The sequence below is a fragment of the Strix aluco genome, chromosome 20, assembly GCF_031877795.1.
Source record: "Strix aluco isolate bStrAlu1 chromosome 20, bStrAlu1.hap1, whole genome shotgun sequence".
In the NCBI taxonomy this organism is placed as follows: domain Eukaryota; kingdom Metazoa; phylum Chordata; class Aves; order Strigiformes; family Strigidae; genus Strix; species Strix aluco.
In genome coordinates, this window is record NC_133950.1 from 8,800,478 (window position 1) to 8,821,344 (window position 20,867).

Below are 20,867 nucleotides of genomic sequence, written 5' to 3' on the forward strand. Positions count from 1 at the left end.
GGGGCTACAAAACAAGATTCAGCTGTTATACAGTACATATCCATACTGCCTTCAATGTAACTTGGGTTTTACAGGCTGGCCTTTAGGAGCACCTGATCATTAGGACCTTTTGCACTGGGACCTTCAGCAGTTATTCCTCAGAATAAGGACATGCCCCGTGCAGGTATCCAGAGCTGTTGTCTTACCCTAGTGACCCAAACCTTGTTTCTGAGGAAAAGATGCAAAATTTAGCAGCATCCCGACACAGTGCGTTGCCTTTGTATTGAATGTGCAGGTACGTATGCATAGAGAGTACACACTAAGCAAAACTGAATCTGTAGTGTGAGGTATGCTTTTTTATATTATTGAAGACTTATACTAAATAATCACATAATTCTCTCTCTGTGTGTATATATACATAGGCCAAGTAACAGAAACTTCAGGGTTCTGCTACCTAGAAGAAGTTCTAGACAAAATCTCTGCTTAGGTAGACTAAATACAGGCTGGTATGATGAGCCTGTTCATCCTTGTGGGGTTTATAATCCCACAGACACAAGTAAACATTGATCTAAACACAGTAAATTCCTGGGGTACCTGAACTCCCAACACATGAGACAATCCGTCCCACTGATCAGAGCTTCAGTCAGACTCCAGTTGGTGTAATTTTATGGAAAATAAATTGTTACAAATGGATCTGTGTGCCCTACTCTGAGATCTAAACCTCTACCACAGACTGCTCAAAAGAAACTTCCCAGCTGAGTTTTCAACATTCAGGAAATATTTCATAAGGATTATGCTTAATGTTCAAACTTTTGGAGGGTTAATCTTCTCATTACATTTGAACAATAAAATGGACAAGTAGTTTTTGCTCAAATCTGAAGAAAATTAAATTCTTCCCCAGGCTGGGAACTTGTTATAAGTTTCTATTTAAAAAAAAAAAATCCCCCACCTTTCTACCAACTAAGTCTGGAACTCCTTGAAATAAGGGCTAGTAATGGAAGTGCTGACAGTATCTTAACTAGAGCAGCGTGAAAGGAGTGATATAATAGTTTATTTCAGGTAATGCCATGGTGATTTTTAATTTACATAATGTCAAAAATGCAATATGTGAACTTTCTGAAAGCAAAAAAGTGGTGATAAAAACATCTATTTATTCCTCCTGCATCCTTGCAGAAATGAGAGAATGAACAAAGCCACAAGGAAAAACCTCAAGGCCATGGTATTTGCATGAAGCATGGTACACATAATGTACCCTAGAAGTGTTTGAAAGAGAAGCTGACCCCGTATACTTACTCTTGTCTCAAATCATTTGCTAGTTTAATAGCTTAACATTTGCAAAATGATGTTTAGATTCTTTTTCCTTCCTAGCATTAAAATATAACTGGTATATAGTGAATGTGAGAGATCTGTGGAGGACTTCCAGGTCCCAAAGTCAATTCTCATACACTTCAGCGTGTCCTAACTGTGGATGCACAAAGTGCATTGCAAATGGAGGGGCCTCTGTGGTGTGAGAGCTCCACTAGAGTTGGGGGGTTTATAGGTTTTTGAGATTTTTAGGGACTTGGAAAAAAAGTCAGATGTCTGCTTTTTCTGAGAATAAATGGTCCTCATTCCAGGAACAAGGCATCCAAGGGGTGTTCTCCAGTCCCCAGCTGTGTCACTGTGATGAGCTCTGGGTCCAGAGCTGTCCTTACAGGCTTCCTTCTGGCCACAGACAGGACAGATTTTTGTCCTGGGAGCTCAGCCATGCCATGTGCTGGTGCGTGAAGGCTTTGCCTGGGTGAGTGGCAAGGAGACACTTAGCCTGCTCCCTTGCCCCGTTCCCTTGACCCAGTGGCCATTTGGAGGACCGTAGCTATCTTAATCACAGACTTGTTCTGAGATGATCCTGGAGGTTGGTAATAAGTCTGCTGTCCATCCTGAACTCTGTGAAATAATTGCATTGGAACTTCTAAGAGTTACAGAGAAGGATTAACCAGTTCCTTCCTAAAGAAACTAAACAGCATATCTATAGTACACTTACTGCTCAAAGAAAGTCCTTTTTATTCCAGAGTAACTGTTTAACCACTATTCTAGAAAAAATGCAGTTTGGTATAAGCAGTCCACTAAAATCCTACTTCAGAGTTCCTAATATTGAACCAGTCTGAGTATCTTCTGGGACTGGAGTTATCTTCTATGGCCCCTTCTGTTAGTAGAGCCCCATCAGACACTACTTGATTGTAGATTATTTTATTAATTATCTCTAGGAAACAGAGCTTAAAGATCACTGTAACAGGCATTGTACAAACATAGGAGAAGGAGCATGTCATGTGCCAAAGACTTTACATGGGGGGTGACCAAACAGGAAAAGTGGGGAAGTTGAGGTTACGTGGGTCACCAGCATCTCCCAGGAGCAATGCAGAAGTCTTCCAGTTGGTATCAAGTTCTCAAAACAGAACTTTAGCAGATTTTTCAACATGTAGAATCCTTGTACCAGCCCTCCACACAAAGGGTAAACTCCAGCTTGAGCTATTAACACAACCCAGTGTGACACAATAGAGCTTGCAGCCACTAAAGCAGCCTAGTGTGACAAAAATTTTCTGAGAGAAGTTAATAGAAATCCTGCATGATAAAAGAATCCACAGAGTAAGAGAATCCGCTGTGACAATATTATACTTTGAATATCATTCATAAAAATAAAACAAATAAAAGTCAATTGTAAGGTCCAGGATACCATAAAATATGAGTTTGGATAGAGACACTTAGACGGAAAATTTGCTTTAAATCTGTGTAACCACCTTGAAGCCTCACGCATTTACAGTTTTAATCTAGCACATTAGTGAGATTAGTACATGGTTTTTTTGCAATTAAACTGCATATTTTATCACTTCTTCTATTTTCATGCTATATAAACTTCCAGGAAATTACAGGCCTATAAATGTTGCCAGAGCCCTGCCACTGTGGGAGACAGAAGAACAGAGACAGAAGCAGTGTGGGTGGCTGCTTCCTTTTTTCCCCTAATTGTGTCATTAGTCAATAAAACCAAACCTTTGTAGAGGCACTTGTAGGATTAGGATACATGCACACAGGGAAACTCAGAGCTCGGGTTCCTGCAGAGAGGTCTGTACCTGTAGTCACAAATGCTTTCCAAAGAAGGTGCAGAGTGAATCTCTCATTTTATTGAAGAGGATTCTGAGACGGCCATGGTAGCATTGACACAGTTTCCCCATGGAGTACCTATTGGTTAAATCCTCTCCTTTGATGTTAGGCTAGGTGACTCTCTGAGGAAGGAGAACTTTCTGTTCCTCAGCCCTTATGCTTGCTAAGTGTAAAGATGTTCTTTCCCTTTCTGCCTCTGCCCTCACATGGCTATTTCTCCCTGCCCTCCTGCGCTGAGCATCAGTTTATCCAGGCATGTCTTCTGTTATCACCTTTTACATTGCCTGTGAGTTTTCTGTCTTCCTCGGTCATTCGTTCCTAGTGATCCCTTAGTTTAAATCTGTGGTGGACCTTTCTGTATTGCAAAAGACATGTTAGTATCAGTGCTTGCAGTTCATTTTAGGGTTTGAGAAGCTACGCCTTGGTCATATCAACTGCAGCTCAGCCTTTCCTGCTTGGACTACAGAGCAGGTGAATATGCTTGTTTCCCATTTTGCACCAGACACAAATATTTCAGAGGGTGCAGGAGTCCAGGCATGTCCCCAAGTCATCCTTTTTGTAGTCATTAACTCTTGAGTATTGTGCTGGACCACACCTGTGTGTGTCCTAGGGAGAAGAGTAACCCTGAAACTCGTTCACCATGTTGATCTGTGGGTCCTAAACTCCAGACACTGTGTTAGAGGTACCTTCCACCTCATCCAAAGTGCTTTCAGGCATGTAAGGGGGGGTTTGGGCAGTTCTACCAAGTCATACACTGTAAAAAGACAAATAATGCTCTCAGCAGAAAGGGATGCAAGCAAGAAAAGGGCAGATGCCAGCATTTCCAGAGATCAAGGCACCTCTGTTGTAGGAGAACAAATAAATAAGAGCTGAGCTTTAGGCAAGGTTTGAGTAGCTTTAGAGTCAGCCTGGAATCTGATCCACTCAATCCAGTGCTGCTGATGCCTCTAGCATCGTAAACTCAGCTCCCTTAAATGTCACTTTGGAAGGTGAACAGATGGGAAGTGGAGCTAGAAATATATAATCACATTAGATTTCTTTTAAGAAAAATTCTTCTTTTTAAAAAAAAAGTTCTTCCTTGCAAGCCCTTATCTGCCCTGTGTTCTCTTCCTTCCACTCTTTTAAAACTAACAGAATTCTGATCTGGTGCACCTCAGCATTTCTTTGTCAATTCAATCCAACAACTGAAAGAAGGACCCAAGTTGATGAATGCTGGGCACTTCACTGAGATAACAGGAATGTTTCACCAGGCTCTGTCAGTTGGATCTCTGAGAGTCCCTTCCTGAATGCAACTTTTGAGGTCCACCCAGTAGTAACCAGACTTCAGACGCAGTCATGTCTCTGACACAATCAGCAGTCTGAGAAGTGAGAAATCACCAAGAACTGAAAGCAGAGCATTCGTCAGTGAACCAAAGAGGATTTGCTGAAGCATCTCCAAATAATGTGCAAAAATCTTTCTGCACTTACGTATGTAGCCAGGAGGTGGCTTGCTTTTAAAACTCCTGGCAAAGCTGTTGCATATAGATTATGAGCCTGCAGATTTTAGGAAATAATGGGCAGAACACAAAGACTCTTGCTTCCCAATAGAGGCAATAACAAAAATTCCTTCATCTTATCAACCTACATTTTCAACACTGACAAGTGATTTGGGATGCAAATGCTTCAACAAACCCACAGCTATATAGCCTGAAGAGAGTAGTTTCTCAAAGACAAACCTATTAAACACATTGCACAGGAGCTCCTCCTCTCACGTTCCCTGCTAACAGCAGTTGTGCCTCCTCCAGAGCTCCCTGCAGATTTGTGATCAGACCCACCTGCTGCAGTAGGTGCCTACATGATAGAGAGGGGGAAGGACTTGGAAAACACTGTTTAGTAGTCAACATATCATCACTCCAGGGTCACATCCTAGCTTTGATTTTTGTACCATAGTTGCTCTGCTATAGCAAGATTTGTTATGCAAGTTGCATACCTATCACACGAGTCAGGTACCTAGAAAATTCTCATGCATACCAGCCACAGGCTCCATTCTGCAAATGGAGCTGTGCAAAAGCCTTGGAAACAGGGAAGAACAAATGTCTCTGAGTTCACACCCCTCCTGTGAAGCAGCCCGCATCAGAACGAGCATGCTGACACTGCTAGGTGCAAGGAGAGGTAAGGATGCACCAGGTAGATGTCAAACCAGCATCCTCAAGTATTTTTTAGGTATTTAACTCCTTCTGCTTTGTCTGGGACAAGAGCAGTCTTGTGTACCAGATGCCAGTTGGCACTACAAAGCCCTGCTCTGTATCTGGTGTCCTGAGCTGGTAGTGCTGCAGGCCATCAGTAAATTATCAGTGGTGAAAGACTTGATAGCTCTGCAGTGACACTTGTGATGCTTATTTCCCTTCTACTTTGCAGCTACAAACTGGTGGACATGCTAAAGTATCTGCTGGGAATACAAACTTTCCACTGTCCATTCAAATAGATAACACAAACCCTTCCACCCCGTCACAGTTTTATCCTCTTGTGATTCCCAAGCCCCCCAGATCCTCCTATCTCATGTCATTAAAGCTACCTGGAGAGAGAATTGGAGAGGGGAATAAATAAATAACGTAATTTGTATAGTCCAGTCTCACTTGCAGTTTGAATAGCACTCTTGTCTCCCACGAACCTACCTGTGTTCAGAAAACTTGGTTCTGTGGAGGGGTTGGTTGTGGGGGAAGGTTGGTTGTTTTTTTCTTTTTTCCCACTGATCTGTGTCTCCAGAGAAATGAGTAAAGCATTACAGATGAATGTGGCATAGAAGAAAGAACATATGCTCTACATGCATTTAAATAGCATTTATCTTACTTTTCACTGACGTAGTGGTGAAATATGTTCTCTTTGCTTTCAAATTTTAGGGATGAACAGATGGTAGAAAGCTTAGTTTTGGGTATTATGTCCATCAAAATAACCTGTATTGCAAGTACCTCTTACTATAATTGGGGATTTTAGCTGCAGTAGAATCTGGACTCTAGGAAAAGTCGCCTGAAGAAGCAGTATACCAAAAAAAAGAGCTGAATGCTGTCCTATCTATTTTTTTTTTTTTCCCAACAAAAATACCATTCTTCAAGAGTGTGATAAGAAACACACTCACCTTTTTGGCCCTGCTTTTGCTACGGATGGAGTGAAGCCCAAAGAACCCAGTTTCTGCTCTGACTCCTACCTCCCTCCATCTCCAAATGTATTCAGTTAGCACCGTAGGGACATATGAAAAGAGAAAGGAAAGACTTGCCAAAGCTGCTCTTTCAAAAAGAAAAGCCCAACAGTCCCAAGAGTGTCTCACCTACTTATCACTCTTTAGATAGTCCTAAAAATTCTGAAATTCCCAATGTAAAATGAGTTTGGATGCACATTCTGCCCCAGCCACCCTGAATAACACACGTTGTACCAAACCTGTGAGGGATTCTGGTATCATATGAAAAACTGGAGACAAACACTGCAGAGTAAGCTCAATCATTTGCTTAAAGCACTGCAGAAAGGGAAAACTTGGACCTTGAATTAAATAAGCTTTTGGGGAGGAGGATCATGTAAAATATATGTTTACACCATATCCAGCATGATGGGAACCTCGTCTGATGTGTGCCTCCAGGAAGGAAATGCTTATGTGCTGCTGTGTTTGTATAGACATGGGAATGATCTCATTATGGGTTTATATATAGGCAGGCAAATTTTGAAACATTCAGAAGCTGTCTTGCACAATTCTAGAGGATTTTAGTTTTTTTTTTACTCTGGGCTTTTATGGTTTTTTTGTTGTGGGTTTTGTTTTGGTTTTGGCTCTGATCTGCCTGTTCTGCTCCTCAGCACTTTTCCTGGTTCAGTGACTCAATTTCTAATCTCTTTGGCTGCTGTGTGTTTTGCATGAATTTAATACCTGGTCAGCATTATCCCAGCGTCATGGAGGGGGGTCTCTTATGCTGCCATTTCATTCTTGCAACTCAGATTCAGGGTTAGTTAATTGCGCAGAAAGGGATCTTCTAGCAATGTGTTTAGGGACTTAAAAAAAAAAAAAAAAAAAATCCCAAGAGGGAAATGTATAATTCTAGCCACCTTGCTGGAAGGGTGCCCAACGCAGCAGCATTTAAAAAGTCACCATTTGCCTGTAATAGCTGCAGAGTGGCAACAGTGCTTCAGTCTTTTCTCCCTATGTTTAGAAAAAGAAATAAATGCCTCAAGGATGCTGAAAAATAATTACGGGAAACATACTTCAGACATATCTCTCATTTTTAGAGATGTCAATCATTTTAGTCCCAAAATTACAATGTACAATCAATGTCCCTCCCATTATTTTTCCTTCAGGATTGTTTACATTAGAACTAAAAAAATCATAAGAAAAAGTGACGGATAGAGTTATCTGCATACAGAGAAGGAATCCAACCATATTTTATTTAACTACATAAATAATTCTTTCATTTAGTGTAGACTGTATCTCACATTTGGGCCCTGTCAGATTGAGAGCTATCGTTCTGATTTTATTTATCTACATACACTAAAGTGTGTATTTGTTTAAATTAAAACTGGGGGCTCAGAGACCCATAAAATGTTTAAACATGAGCATGGTTACAAATTGTCTGGTGTGTATTTACCATGGCCCCCCGCTGCTTGATATGAAGTTACTTCATTGTGTTTGTTTGCATCATCTGTTCTATAATGCTAACAGCATTTTACTCATGTAGTAGAAGCCTATGCTTTTGCATAAGGGGGAGATTACTTTTTGTCTGTGCTGGAGCAGGTTAAAATGATGGGTTTGGTTTGTTTTTTTTTTTCAAAAGAAATATATTTGTTTAACTTTTTTATAATTAAATACTTAAAATATTTTGATAAGGATTTTCCTTTCCCTGAAAAAAATGCAGAAAATTTGGAAATACAATGGAGAATTGTCAAATGTTATTACACAAAATAAATAGTATCAGTTTTCATCCATTTTTTTTCTCCATTGTGGTTCTGACATTATGAATAGCTGTTTTAATCCAGGGTGCTGCCTCTTTGTGGTGTTTTGGTGGCTATAAATGATACTGCACCAGATTTAATCTCCTTTAAGGATAATACATTTAAGGGGGAGAGGGTAGGAACTATACTTCAGGGTTTTGCTTCTCTATGTAAGGAGGGTGTTACATGGATCCCTGATTTAATTTTAAATAAGCCTGGCCAAATGGCAAGGGTACCAGCTTCTAGTGTTTCCCTGGGCCAGGAGATGTCATTAATTAGACCAAGGAGGAAGCATGTCTTTGTGCTTTTTATGATATACATACGTATATATGACATTCAACAAATAATGTGGCTATCTTGCTATTGAAGTCATAAAATTCAGTGCAGTTTGGCTCAGATCTGGCTTCATGCGCTTGTGCCAGCAAAGGCTCTCACCAAGCACACTACCTCCTTTTAAAACATACAGGTCAAGCACGCTGCGATGTATGTTCAAAGGATAGAAGGATAAAAGCTGAAGTTGTTTACAGAAATCTTTGGCAGTAAGGCTCAAAATTCAGGGAAGCTGTAACGTGCTTCCAAATTCTAATCCCCATCCACGCTGGATTTGCTAATTTGGAGCACGTGTAGCTAGGCTTGTCTTCAAGCAAAGCTACGCTCAGTCTATGGGTGGAAAAAGAGTGTGGTTTGCATCATTTTGATAGAAGGACACATTTATTAATTGAGCTGCTTCTTGTGGAAAAATGTAGTGTAGGACCTAAACTTAAAAGGTCCCACTTGGGAGCACAAGGGCGTAAGAACAGCCCAAGCAAGAGCCCTGCTGCCGGCTGGTCAGCCTCAGATAGAGACATGGGCCAGGCAGGGCACCTTCCCTCCTACAATCTCCCACCTACAAGAAATCCGCAGAGAGCATCTCTCTGTGTTTGTGTTTAGTAGTCTCCAAATTTGTTTTCTCCTTCGTGGGACCTGTCTGCCTCCTCTTGTCTTAGGGAACAACAGGGAGCCAATCCCAGGTGTGTTACCCCAGCAAACACAGCCATGGCACAGTCCAAACATGCCTCTTTATGTCTCTGTATACATATGCAGATCTACACATGCTGCAAACAAGTACCTGGAGATGTTTACCAGCTCCCAACTGATAGCCAGATCTCTGCCGCCTCCCAAAATCCACCTCTCCCTCCCTTCTTTACACAAGGATGGCTGGGCAGTCACAGTCCTTATTCTGCAGCTTGTCCTAACTCAATCTCCAGCATGTCCTTTTGACCTGTGATTTTTGGAAGTGATTCAGCCTCTTTCTTTCCAGTCTCTGGAGGTTAAGGGTGGAGGTTACAGCTGTAAAGGGCTTTATAGCAAACACAGCTTTGTGTAGTCTTTGTAACCACATCGCTCATCGTAGCAGAAATGGGTTGGGGCGAGAATTCAGATGTGAAAGCCACAGAGCCTAAGCAAATTTCCTTGTAGTTCACAAGGACCCAGTGTAAATTTACCCTGCTCCACAGGAATTATACTCTTTCCCATTTTCTGAGAATAAAAGAACATTGGAAATAAGAATTTTCACTACTGCCCATTAGTACAAGAGTGTGCTGTGTTACCCCATTACTGTCACTCCATCCAAACTTTGGGACAAGCAGAATTTTGTCCTAAGACTTTTGGACAGGTTTTGCAAGAAGCACAAGAGTTATTAGTTATATCTGGATGAAATGGGGAATGCAGTGAAAACATGCCCATCAAAAGTTCACAGATTAAGTGTATCCCTCTAAGTGATGATACAAACATTTCCCTACTGGCAAACCAGATTTTAAGCCTCAATAAAGTGACATTGTTCCTTTAAAGAATTCTTATCACTTTCCTACCTTGAAACATCTTAAAACCCCTTCTCCTTAACAATTCCAACTGCATAACTTCGACATGTCAAGGTTATCTATAATTTCTTCATTTCCTTTCAGAAGGGCTTCCTACCTACACACTACATCATGCATCTTTCATTACCACCTTAACGTATTTATAAAATATTGATAATTCTTTCCAAATGGCTTTGCAAATGAAGCCATGTGGCATGGTATTCCCTTCAATTAGCAGCATGTTCATCTGTTTACTGAAATGACCCCATATTCGGAAGCTGGTCCTGAAAATGAACCTTTAAACTAAGCTTTTGCATATTTTCAGTTCCTGTGCCAATTTTTGCCTCTGGTTATATTCAACATGCACCCTGAGTAATTTTTTTTTTTTTTTTTTAGTTCTGTGAAGTTACTCTCAAATTACACTGCACTAACTGGGGACAGAATGGGGTTAGTGGAGCTACTCTGGGCTTTTTTCTGCAGGAGCAGAAAGTACAGGGTGGATTTAGCCCAGACTCGCATTGCAGTACCTGAGAGCAGCAGAGGGTTGCTCTGGATTTGTTCTGGAGAGCTGAAGTAACAGTAAGGTTAGTCTCCAGTGACACCAGTAGAGCTGAGTTTTGAATTGAGCATCCAGTGTGTAAATTAACACCTGGAATTAATTTAGCATCACCCTTGCTAATGAGAAAATAGAAATGCTAGTTTATAAAACAAAGCAACACACAATTCAGGGGGAAGAATAAGTGATAAGGAGGGCTTGTTGAAAGACTCAGCTGCAACCTCCTTCATAAGGCAAGTTTGTTGTTAAATTTAATGGGCTATAGGTGTTGATTGGTAGAGTCGTAAAATGAACTGTTAATTTGCTATTCTAAGAGTGGAGAAGCTAAATTATGCAAATTGCTTTTAAAACTAGTCTGTTCCCAGCATACAGTATAACAAGGTAACATGGCCCTTTCCACACCATTATTTTTAGGACTCTTCCCCATTGCCATCATTGGTAAATCTTAACTCTTTGAAGTGCTGCAAGGCTTTGATTGCCTCTGATCTGCACTCTCACCAATGCAGCTCTGTTAGGGGCTGCCACGCTGTGTCAGCTCAGAAAGGGGCTCCCTTTTATCACCTGTGTTTGAGCACCTACCTGAGTGAGATTTTAAACTGACAGCCCAAAAGAGGCAGCGATGCTTGTTGCTTTTAGAATGACATGCAGGGAGAGGGACCGCGCTGGGAAAATGAGCACACACCTTGGTGAATATGCAGACTTCATTCATCTGCTCCACAGTTGCAACTACATCGCTCAAAGTCTAGGCTGGGAAGGTGTCAGCATTTACACTTTATGAAGAATGAAATGTATCCTGCCAGATCTGGTGTTTCCAATGCAGCTATGAACATGTCAGCCCCGGTAAGCTCAAAATGAGCACCTGAGCAGATGAAACACACAGCCCATTAGAATCAGCATACATGGGGCAACAGGTAACACATTTGCAGAGTGCGATGCGATAAATAACAAGTAGGCACCAGGGATGCATGAAGAGCTGTCTCTCGGGATAATGTTGAAACATAGCAGATAGGATGTGTGAGTTGTCTTGGGCTTTTTGTGCCACAGGTGTGGTGTTGGCACCAACCGCAGTACTGCAGACTTTGAAACTCTGTCCATCATGGTATCAAATTTGCTCCTGCTCAGAGCGGGGATCAGTGGACCACATTCCTGTTGAGTTAGCCAGAGTTCATCCTGAGGCCATCTCCTACTTCATGGGAATGGTAAAAGTAGCATCCAGATCAACAGCTTGGACTTACTTCACAGGGCACCAACTGAGAATGAGGTTCCTCACGTTGATCCAGTAGCCAAGTCCATATAACAATTCCTTATCTTCCCAGGCCCCCACTGGTTTCTGGGACACACATGGCTCAACAAACACTTGCGTTGCAGAACTGCGAGAGCACTATCTGTCAAGGCTGGAGAGGGGACAGAGCAGGGACCTCTGCATTCACCTTCATAACCAGCATCATCCCCCAGCATGAGTGTAACAGGTCTCACAGCCCGTAGCCACTGTCCCAGGACTCTCTGCAGGCTCCCCTGTCACATTTTTGTGACTTCTTTTGGAACCATAACACTTAGAGCTATAATTTATTTTAAGACTTGTGAATCTCTGGATACTTCAGGGAGAAACTAGATCTACTACATTGACCGTGGACTAGCTGCTTCCTAGCTGTTTCAAACTGGAAGTCTTTGTAGGTTGGGGGATTGCAGCATAGATGAAGACTTTTTCAATATCCATAAAAAATAACTTCCAAGTGAGCAATATTTCTACCAAAATGGCTTTTTTTCTTTTCAGTGAGTTAGAGTAATTTGTGCTGGTAGGCGAGCAGAATTCTGCATCTAATATTGACACTGAGGAGAGGTATAAAAGCTATTACACCCAGTGCCAATAGCTTCTCTTTTCTAATCAAAACAATGTCAAATAAGTAAGAGAATAGGAATGAAATAAGCCAGTTCTTTCCAACTCGCTCGTCCCTATAAACCAAGCAAGAAAATGTGATGGCATTTCAGATATTTGGAGCAACCAGCTATGACGTCTTGCAAAACCCTGTGGTTTTCTTGTGTTGTTTGTTTGGGTTTTTTTATTATTGCTATTATCATACTCACAACTGTTAAGTGAATCACTGAGAAGGTTTGAGCTGAACATCCAGCAGAAACATGCCTAGGGCAAGAACAGGGTTTTATTTATTTAACTTCAGAAACAAGGAAGGCAGGAGGGAATCTCTCTCATACATGTCCATCTTCAGCTGAGCGTTGCACATCTGTTTATTTAGCCAACATCCATTCCCTCAGCACATCTGTGCTGGGCTCATCTGCCCTCCTGCTGTGCGCACCTGGGGGTGAGGAGCTTCTGCCAAAATGCATCAGGCACTGCTGAGGGAGCAGCACAGCCCACGCCTCCCTCATGCAGGGAGAGGGGCTGCTTGGTTTGGAGGAGAGCAGTGGGCACATGCACCCCTGCCCCTCTTCCTCAGCTCCTCAGCTCTGCTATAGAGATCTGAGTGCTCACAGCCCCCATCCTCAACCCCTTGCTTTCAAGGTGCACCACTGCCTTTGCAAGCTCTTCTTCACGAATTGGGCATCCCTTCAGAGCCCTCGTGTGGAGGGGTTGGTTTCCCGGACGGCACTGGCGTTGCTGGTTGTGTTGGAGAGGGCAGTCACACAGGGAAAGGGAGGAAGCCCAGGACTGCGCTTCAGAAATACTTTAAATTAGGGGTTCCTAAACCTTTTTCCTCACAAGCTGCTGTTGAAGAAAGCTGAGCTGTGTGTGGTTGCCGTCACAACCGAGCTCTGTGCCGTGTTGTGCACGTTGCTGGGCAGAGGCACAGGCAAACCCCTCCTTGTCCTCGAGCATGGAAATAAGAGCTTAGACCAAGGAAGGGCTGTTGAGCTGTTCAGGCAGTGGCTGCTTCAGAGGAAACAGCACATGAGATTTTTGTTATTGTTATTTTCTTTTCTGTATCGGCTATGAAGGAGTTTGTGTGTGCAGTGTGGTAGATGACTCATTTCAACTAGTTAAAACCAAAGCACCTAGAGTGCAGCCATCCTTAGTATAACTACAATCTCCATTGAGGCAGACTCTTCATATCACTAAGAAACCATCTGTGAGAGTTGTGGGTACTTTACCAGGTACATCTGCAATGAGCTGATATCTGCACAGAAACAACTGAAGTGTCAACTTCTTTCCCCAGCCATGTCTTGGGCCCAGTGTGAGTCCACGGCAGCCTCTCAAGAGCTGCAAAAGCAGCTTGATTATTCCATGGCCAGGCCAAGAGCCTGTTCAGGATGCAGATCTCTCCTCCTTGGTGTTATCCCTTACCAGGGATAGGGCTCACGTAGGAGGTGACAGGAGCTCCCACATTAACACAAATGAGATTAGCCACGTGTGCACCCAGCATCACTTGGCGCTGAAGGGGTCAACACCAAGTGCAGGAGGGATATAGCCCCCAAACCACAGATCCCACTATTGGAGCACACCAAGCTCTCTCCCAGAGCAGAGTCCCCCTGCCTCAGGGGACCAAGCATGATCACTGACTCTGCAGCTCCATTTCTCAGTTGGGTTTGAGACTGCTCTGCTCTCCCTCAGATTTGCTGTAGTCTCTTATTTTTGGCCACCTTTTGTTCCCTAGTCCCTCCCTTCCCAGGGTAGGAGGTGGCACAGGTGGCTTTGGCTCCCCAGTGGCAATGGGAAGAGGAAGAAGGGAGTGAATCTGCTCACCAAGGTGGCTCCGTGTACAGAGCACTTCTCATTGCCCAGCTATCAGCATTCAAATCAATTTATACCAAGGGGTCAGACTCTCACACCTCATTTCTTTTCATTACATCTTTGATTAAACACTTCTCTTGAAGTACACCTCCTGATATCAGTGGTTCCAAGTACCAGGCTTGGTGTTAATATTGTGATATCATTGCTCTCAGAAGCACCTTATATCTTGAGTAGCTTCAGGTACAGATGCTTTCCAACACGGGTGGAGGACACCAGAGTTCAGCCATCAGAGGCAGGCCTGAAGTGGAATACCCCAGACTTTCTGGAAACATAATATGTTAGTTGACATTTCATTGATTATTAACCACAGAATATTTTTGCTCAGATAAACAGCACTACCCTGCTGTTATATCTTATATGTTGGTATATCACTATAGTAACAGTAGTATGATGTTTAGTCTATTTTAAATTAATCCATGTATGAAATAGGGGGGCAAATAGATGCTAGTTGCAGGATTTATTCTTAACAAAACCAGAGCTGGCTATCCTATGCAAGGAAGACAGTGCTATCAGTAAGGTGAGCTGGGTGGTGCAGACTCTGCCCTGGTCCACCACTGAGGGATCAGGGCCACGGTGCCTGGAGCCGTTCTGCTTTTTGTGGTCCCTAAAACAGAACTATCCACCAACCACATCATAGCTCAAGGGGGCTATAAGCAATTCAGGCTGTTCATTGTCCAAAGGTGATGTATTTGTTGTAAAAGGAGAAAAAAAGACCACGTTTAGCTGCCTAAATTGGGAGCCAGAAGTCTTCCAATATGTTCCTCACTCTCTTGACCTTAAAATCTCTGCAGGTATTTAGGTACATCCCTCACTTAGTGGGACGCAGCAGATAAAATGGCCCATTCCTTCCCCCTGTTCCCAGGGACGAGTGGGACCAGACAGGGAGTCGGGGACGTGTCTTTGAGTGGTATCACTGCCACAGCACGCTTCGCTAAAAAACAAACCACTCTTATCCCACGCTGCAAATATTTGCCTCCTGTGCAACATGGGGACATTCCTGAGCACTGGAGAGCATCTGAGGCAGCAGTGAAAAGGCATTAATGAATCTCTGCTGATAAGCACTATTTACCTGTTTTGCCTGACCTCCAACTGATAAACCAGACGTACAAAATGGCACATGCTGACATGTCGTGCTGCTCTTCTCTGCTTGAAGAGAGCGTTTTTCCTCCACTCAGGTGCATTTGCATGTTTTTCCTCCTCTAGTTTAGTTCCACGTCACTAAAAACATTTTACATGGCGGTGGTGAAATGAGTTTGTGCTGTCTCACTGCCTGCCCTGGCTCTGTCTGTCTTGGGGTGATATTTCCCCTTCCCTCACAGTGTGTGCTTGCTTTTGATGGTCTTTGCATATGCGGATTAAGCTGTGAAGGAGTTGGAGGAGGCTACCTGCTTTTTTTTTTTTTTTATCAAATCCTAGATTAGCCAGAACTGGAGATGGAAGATCAGCCCAACTGAACTTGATTAGCGGGTGCTCAGGAGATCTGAATTTCGCATCCAGTGTTGTGCAGTCACTTGGACTATAATCCCAGCCCAATGCTTAATGATATAAACAGTGCTAATAACTCTGGGTCACCTGTCTGGGGAAGACAGATAAGGAATTGAAAATTATGCACATTACTACCAAATACTGTTGAGTGGAGACCTCGATTTTTATTTCATTCCCCTTATGTTCTTGCCCTGATTGCACAGCAAATAAATTGGAAATTCAGAATTAAAGGGTCTGCTAATTCAAATTGATCTGCAGCCTCTAGCACCCCATTCCCCACAGAAGGCATAAATGTATCCTGGTATCCACCCTATGACAGCAAATCTTTAGTCTTCTCTGCTGCATTGTCAGAAATAGGGGAGAAAAGACTATTTTCAACGGCACCAGGAAAAAAAGAGAAGTTTGCAGAGGGAGCAGGTGATGTTCTGCTTTATTGTATCAGACAATTATTTGCTAGCAGTTAATATCCACAGTCCTATTTCTGTCCTTACAAACCAAACAGTAGCTTCAGCTTGAAAGTCACGCTCAACTTTCAGGACAAAATGCAACCCATTCTGGCCTTGGGAGAGAGCTGAACCTGCAACAACATCTACTGTCAAGAAATGGGGAGAGCTGGTGCGAGACTCAAGACCGTAGGGCAACCAGCAGCCCCTTGCATCACTTCTTAGAATAAGGATTGATCAGGGGGCACAACATGGTGGAGGATGGTTTATTTAAAATCTGACCTACTAAGAAAATCAGTCCCAGCGCCCTAGGGTGACCTTCGTGGACATAACTCTGTCCTCTTTCCTATGAGAAGAGAGAAAATAGTAAAAAAACCAGAGGGAATAAATGAACATATTTAAATGCCTAGGACCAGAACTGATCAGCCTTTGCAATGCCGTAGACAGGGTGCCAGCTTTGGAGCAATGCCCCAGGCCACCTGGACTCATGGGACAGTCCCTCCTGTGTAGCCACACAACTTGCATGAGGTCTCATATGGGACAGCCCAGGTCATAGCAGCCCAGACCTGGCACATGAAGATCTCATTACAGGGACATTATATATTTATATTATTCCTCCTTACATAGATGTAAATTGCTTTGGGACAGGTGTAGTCACCTGCCACCTCTTCAGTGAGCCAAGGTCCTGCAGGGTGAAATTGGGATGGTATGGATTATTTTTGGGTCTGACTTCTGAGCCCATGTTACAGCTGCCACCCACCAGGCAGGGAACTGCAGATGAAAAGTGCCCTTTGAGCAAAGTGAAAATAAAGAGAAAGCAGTGCTGTTACTGTAGATTACATTTCTCTCTGTTGCTAGCCATGTGACAGACAGACTGTGTTTCTCTATTTGTACCTGGAACGCTCCAATTTCTCCCGATAGTCTTAAAACCTTATTTTTAAATCTTTCTTTTGACACTTATGGTGTGACTTGATTTGATAAATAAAACCTTCTGGTGCTGTTGTTCAGGTCTGAGATTAAACACTTGATGGTCTACATAAGGAAATGTTTTTGATGGCTGAATTTAATAGCTATTGGTTACTAGCAGGGCTAAGTTAATTGCAGAGAGTGCAATTCACAGGTGAATTGCAGTAGGACCACATAGCCAAGTCCGTGAACAAAAAAAGACCCCTCACTATGGATTGTCTCTGCTGAACATCATGTTTCATGCTGTTTGTGATAATTTGATGGCATTTTATTTATAAGAACAGAACAAGCAAAGTTACTTTTCCAGTAACTCAGAAACGACACAGACTAATTTTTCAAATTTATTGTGGAAGATATTTTTTATTGCTCTGGAGCAATGAGAGCCGTATCTGAGTCATCCTTCTTGCTGATCATGTCTAGTTGGTGAATAATACTGCAGTCTACCGTGCAAATTTTACATCTCAAAGCTCTTAATACTTACATCTCCAAGTATTTAAGGCACGCCGGTTGGTACACTTATCTCCTCGTTACAGATGTGGAAACTGAGGCATCTGGACAAGCGGTGTGCACAGCATCACCCAGCAGAGCTGCAGCAGAGTGAGGGTATATATGCAGGATTGGACCACTTCCCATTTCAGCTTGCTGCTTGAGTTTGTTACTTTATTCATGGTGTTAATAATTATTTGCATGAGAGTAGTCACCTAAAGGCCCAAAAATGGACATATCTCCATGTGTCCTTCATGTGTCCTGTCTGGCCGCAGTCTGCATCCCAAGAGGCTTCTGATGGTGTAGAAAAAGTAGACAAGAGAAAGCAGAGGAGTGCTGCACTCAGTTTTGTCTCTTGAGAGCTGGGTATATGATCCTGTGTTCTTATATCCCGCAACAGCAATCAAGCCAATAGATCATATATTCCAGCTCTTGGCCTTCTTGGTTAATGTAAGAATAGTGGGGTTTATTTCATTATGTGAACCTTTTCAACTGTTCATTTACCAAATTTCTATGCATTATGGCTTGTGTTGCCCTTTGTATACCAACTCTGCCGTCCCTTCCATGCAAGATTTGCCTTGTACTTATGAGGTTAGTTGACAAAGTAGAAATTATCCATAGCCCAGCAATGCTGAAACACACGTGCATGCACAACCCCATTTAAACTCAGGCTGGGAAGGTTAAATGCTATGCAGTCTGTATCACTGAGATACAGTAAATTCCTTTGCAGAAGTATGAGCTTGTCTGATTCTGCGAAAAAAATGTAACAGCATCAGAAACATGACATGCAAAGGTCAAGGCAACATTGATCCATGAGAACTATCTGCTACAGTCAGCTCTCTCCTTATGTCGGTTTCGATGAAGATAATTTATACTTTTAAATAGACATACATATGCATACATAAATTTCTATATAGTTTTGAGGCTTGTTACATACTGTAGTTGTTGCTCTTGACGTATGTTGGTGATAAAGATCTTTAAATCCCTGCATGTTTTGGGTCTACTTCAGATACTGAATCTCACCCTAGATATGATCAGCCTGATGCAACTGCACTGATGCAGGTCATCTAATTTCTTAAATCAACTTTGAGAGTGGGTAGACTGAGAATAAGAGGAGAGAGGGGTGACCTGTCCCCTATCACATGAAGAAGGAATAAGTGATCGTGCAGCGGACCCAAGGAGTCCCAACTCTTATTGAGCTTTTGACCATTTTACATGCCACCTTTTGTAAGATCCACTATGAACTTAGATTTTTACTTTCATATTGATTTCCCTGGACTTGGTCCCCTACTTTTAAAACTACTGAAGTGGTAAAATACCACCTGGCATTAAGGACAAACTTGCCTGTTGTCATGAATGCTCTTGATCAGAGATCACTTAAACTAACAACATTACATCATGTCACCCTTGTTAACCAATTTGCTTACCTCTGTTTGCAAAGACAAGGCAGGATAATGCTTATGGAAATTCCTGCGTTATAAATAATATGGGATGATTATAACTGTATAGATCTTGGCGAAAGGTCTTGCTTAAGAAACCCCATACTCAGTCAATTCCTGGAGATTTTCAACACAAATAATAGCTTACAGCATGTAATCGGCTTCCTGGCCTCTTGCCTGAACCATTCACAGTTTCTGTTCTGCTCATGGACTTCTGCATTTATAAGCACTTTCTTTTATCTAACCCTGAGAGTCCATCATGTTTTATTTACCCTTCTTTTAGCTCAACCTATGCATTTCGAGCTACACAAAAATCAATAAGTGCGTTGCTAATTTTATCTGGGGGAAAAAAAAAAAAGAAAATTTACTAGAGAAGTAAATGCAGTTGTTTTTGAAGGCTGTTTTTTGAGGGGTTTTGTTTTGTTTGGGGGAGGAGGGTTTAGCTATCCAAACTCACTTGCTTTTTTTCTTTTGGCAATCAATGATTGGCACAAACATGGATTTTAAACATCTATGTATTTATGTTACAGAGCCAATATTTTTGCAACCATCTTGATTTGTACCTACCTTTTATAACAGATGCAAAATTAAAAGATAGCTTGGTTTTCTAGAGCAATTTGTCAATGGAGCCTTGGAAAAGGTAGATAATTCCTAGGCTGGCTATAGGGAAGTCTCAGAGGGCCTAATCACATCCTCTAATGGAGTCGGGGGGGAGAAACGAGGTCTTGATATATACCCTTAATGCCGTTCCAAATGCTCAGAGATGTTAAGTAGATTGCAGCCATACTCTGTGCATCTTTCCCCATATGCAGTGGCAGGTTTTTTTATATTGACACCATTTGCCAAGCAATGAGAAGATCCCAGCATTTTTGTGCTTATGTCTCTGCCTTTCCCTTCAGCATAAGTTCCACCTTCCCATTATTCTTGTTTGTCTACATCTGTGACATGGTATATTTCAAAAAAGATATGTATATATTTTCCTCATGTGTGTACCTAGAGAATAGTGAATGAACATGCAGCATAAATTTAAAAAATAAGTAAATTAAATAAATATTCCAGAGCAATCAGTCTGCCAGCAGAATCTTTCAAAAGCACGAAAGATATTCAGGGGAGAAATAACTCTCAGTCCATTTGATTCACTCTTAAGAAAAGGGGAAAAAAAAAAAAATCATTTGCTCTTAATTCTGAATGGAAATGTGCTTTGGACCAGATCCTGCAAGATGCTGAGCTCTGAGTGTTAGCCTTTGGACACCTTCTGCAATGCAATAAGCACCTTCATCCTCTAGTGAATTCGGGGGGAATTGAGCATCCTCAGCACTTCGCAGGATTGTGCCTTTTGTCAGCAGGGCTTGGGTGCTTATTTGGAAAGAGATACTTCATGTGCTGGCATGATAATAACTAGATCTAGGAGTATCCCCCTGGAAGCAGGTACTTGCTTTAGATCTCGTAGACATTGTCTTAATTGTACACTAAATCAGCAGTAGATGGAAGACAGTTCAGCCAAAGGCAGCAGAGCAGGCTGCCCTGGTCTCTGGTGATACCGTGTATTATCTACCCCAACCAAATGCTTTCTAAATAAGGTTCATGTTTTGTGCCATAAACTCTGCTGGATTGTTACTCGGAGTGATCTGTTAATGCATCTCTAAGCTAGATTCCCTGTATTTCCTTTCTTCCTTCTTTTTCTTCTTTTTTTTTGGTGGATAATAATCAACTTGGAGAGGGTTTTTAAAAGGAGAAAAGGTTATTTCACTGGCATCAATTTTTGCATTAAATGTGCACTTGGCCAAATGCCAAAATATTTAATATCTTTGCCATCTGTCCCAGCTGAATACAATTTAAGATTTA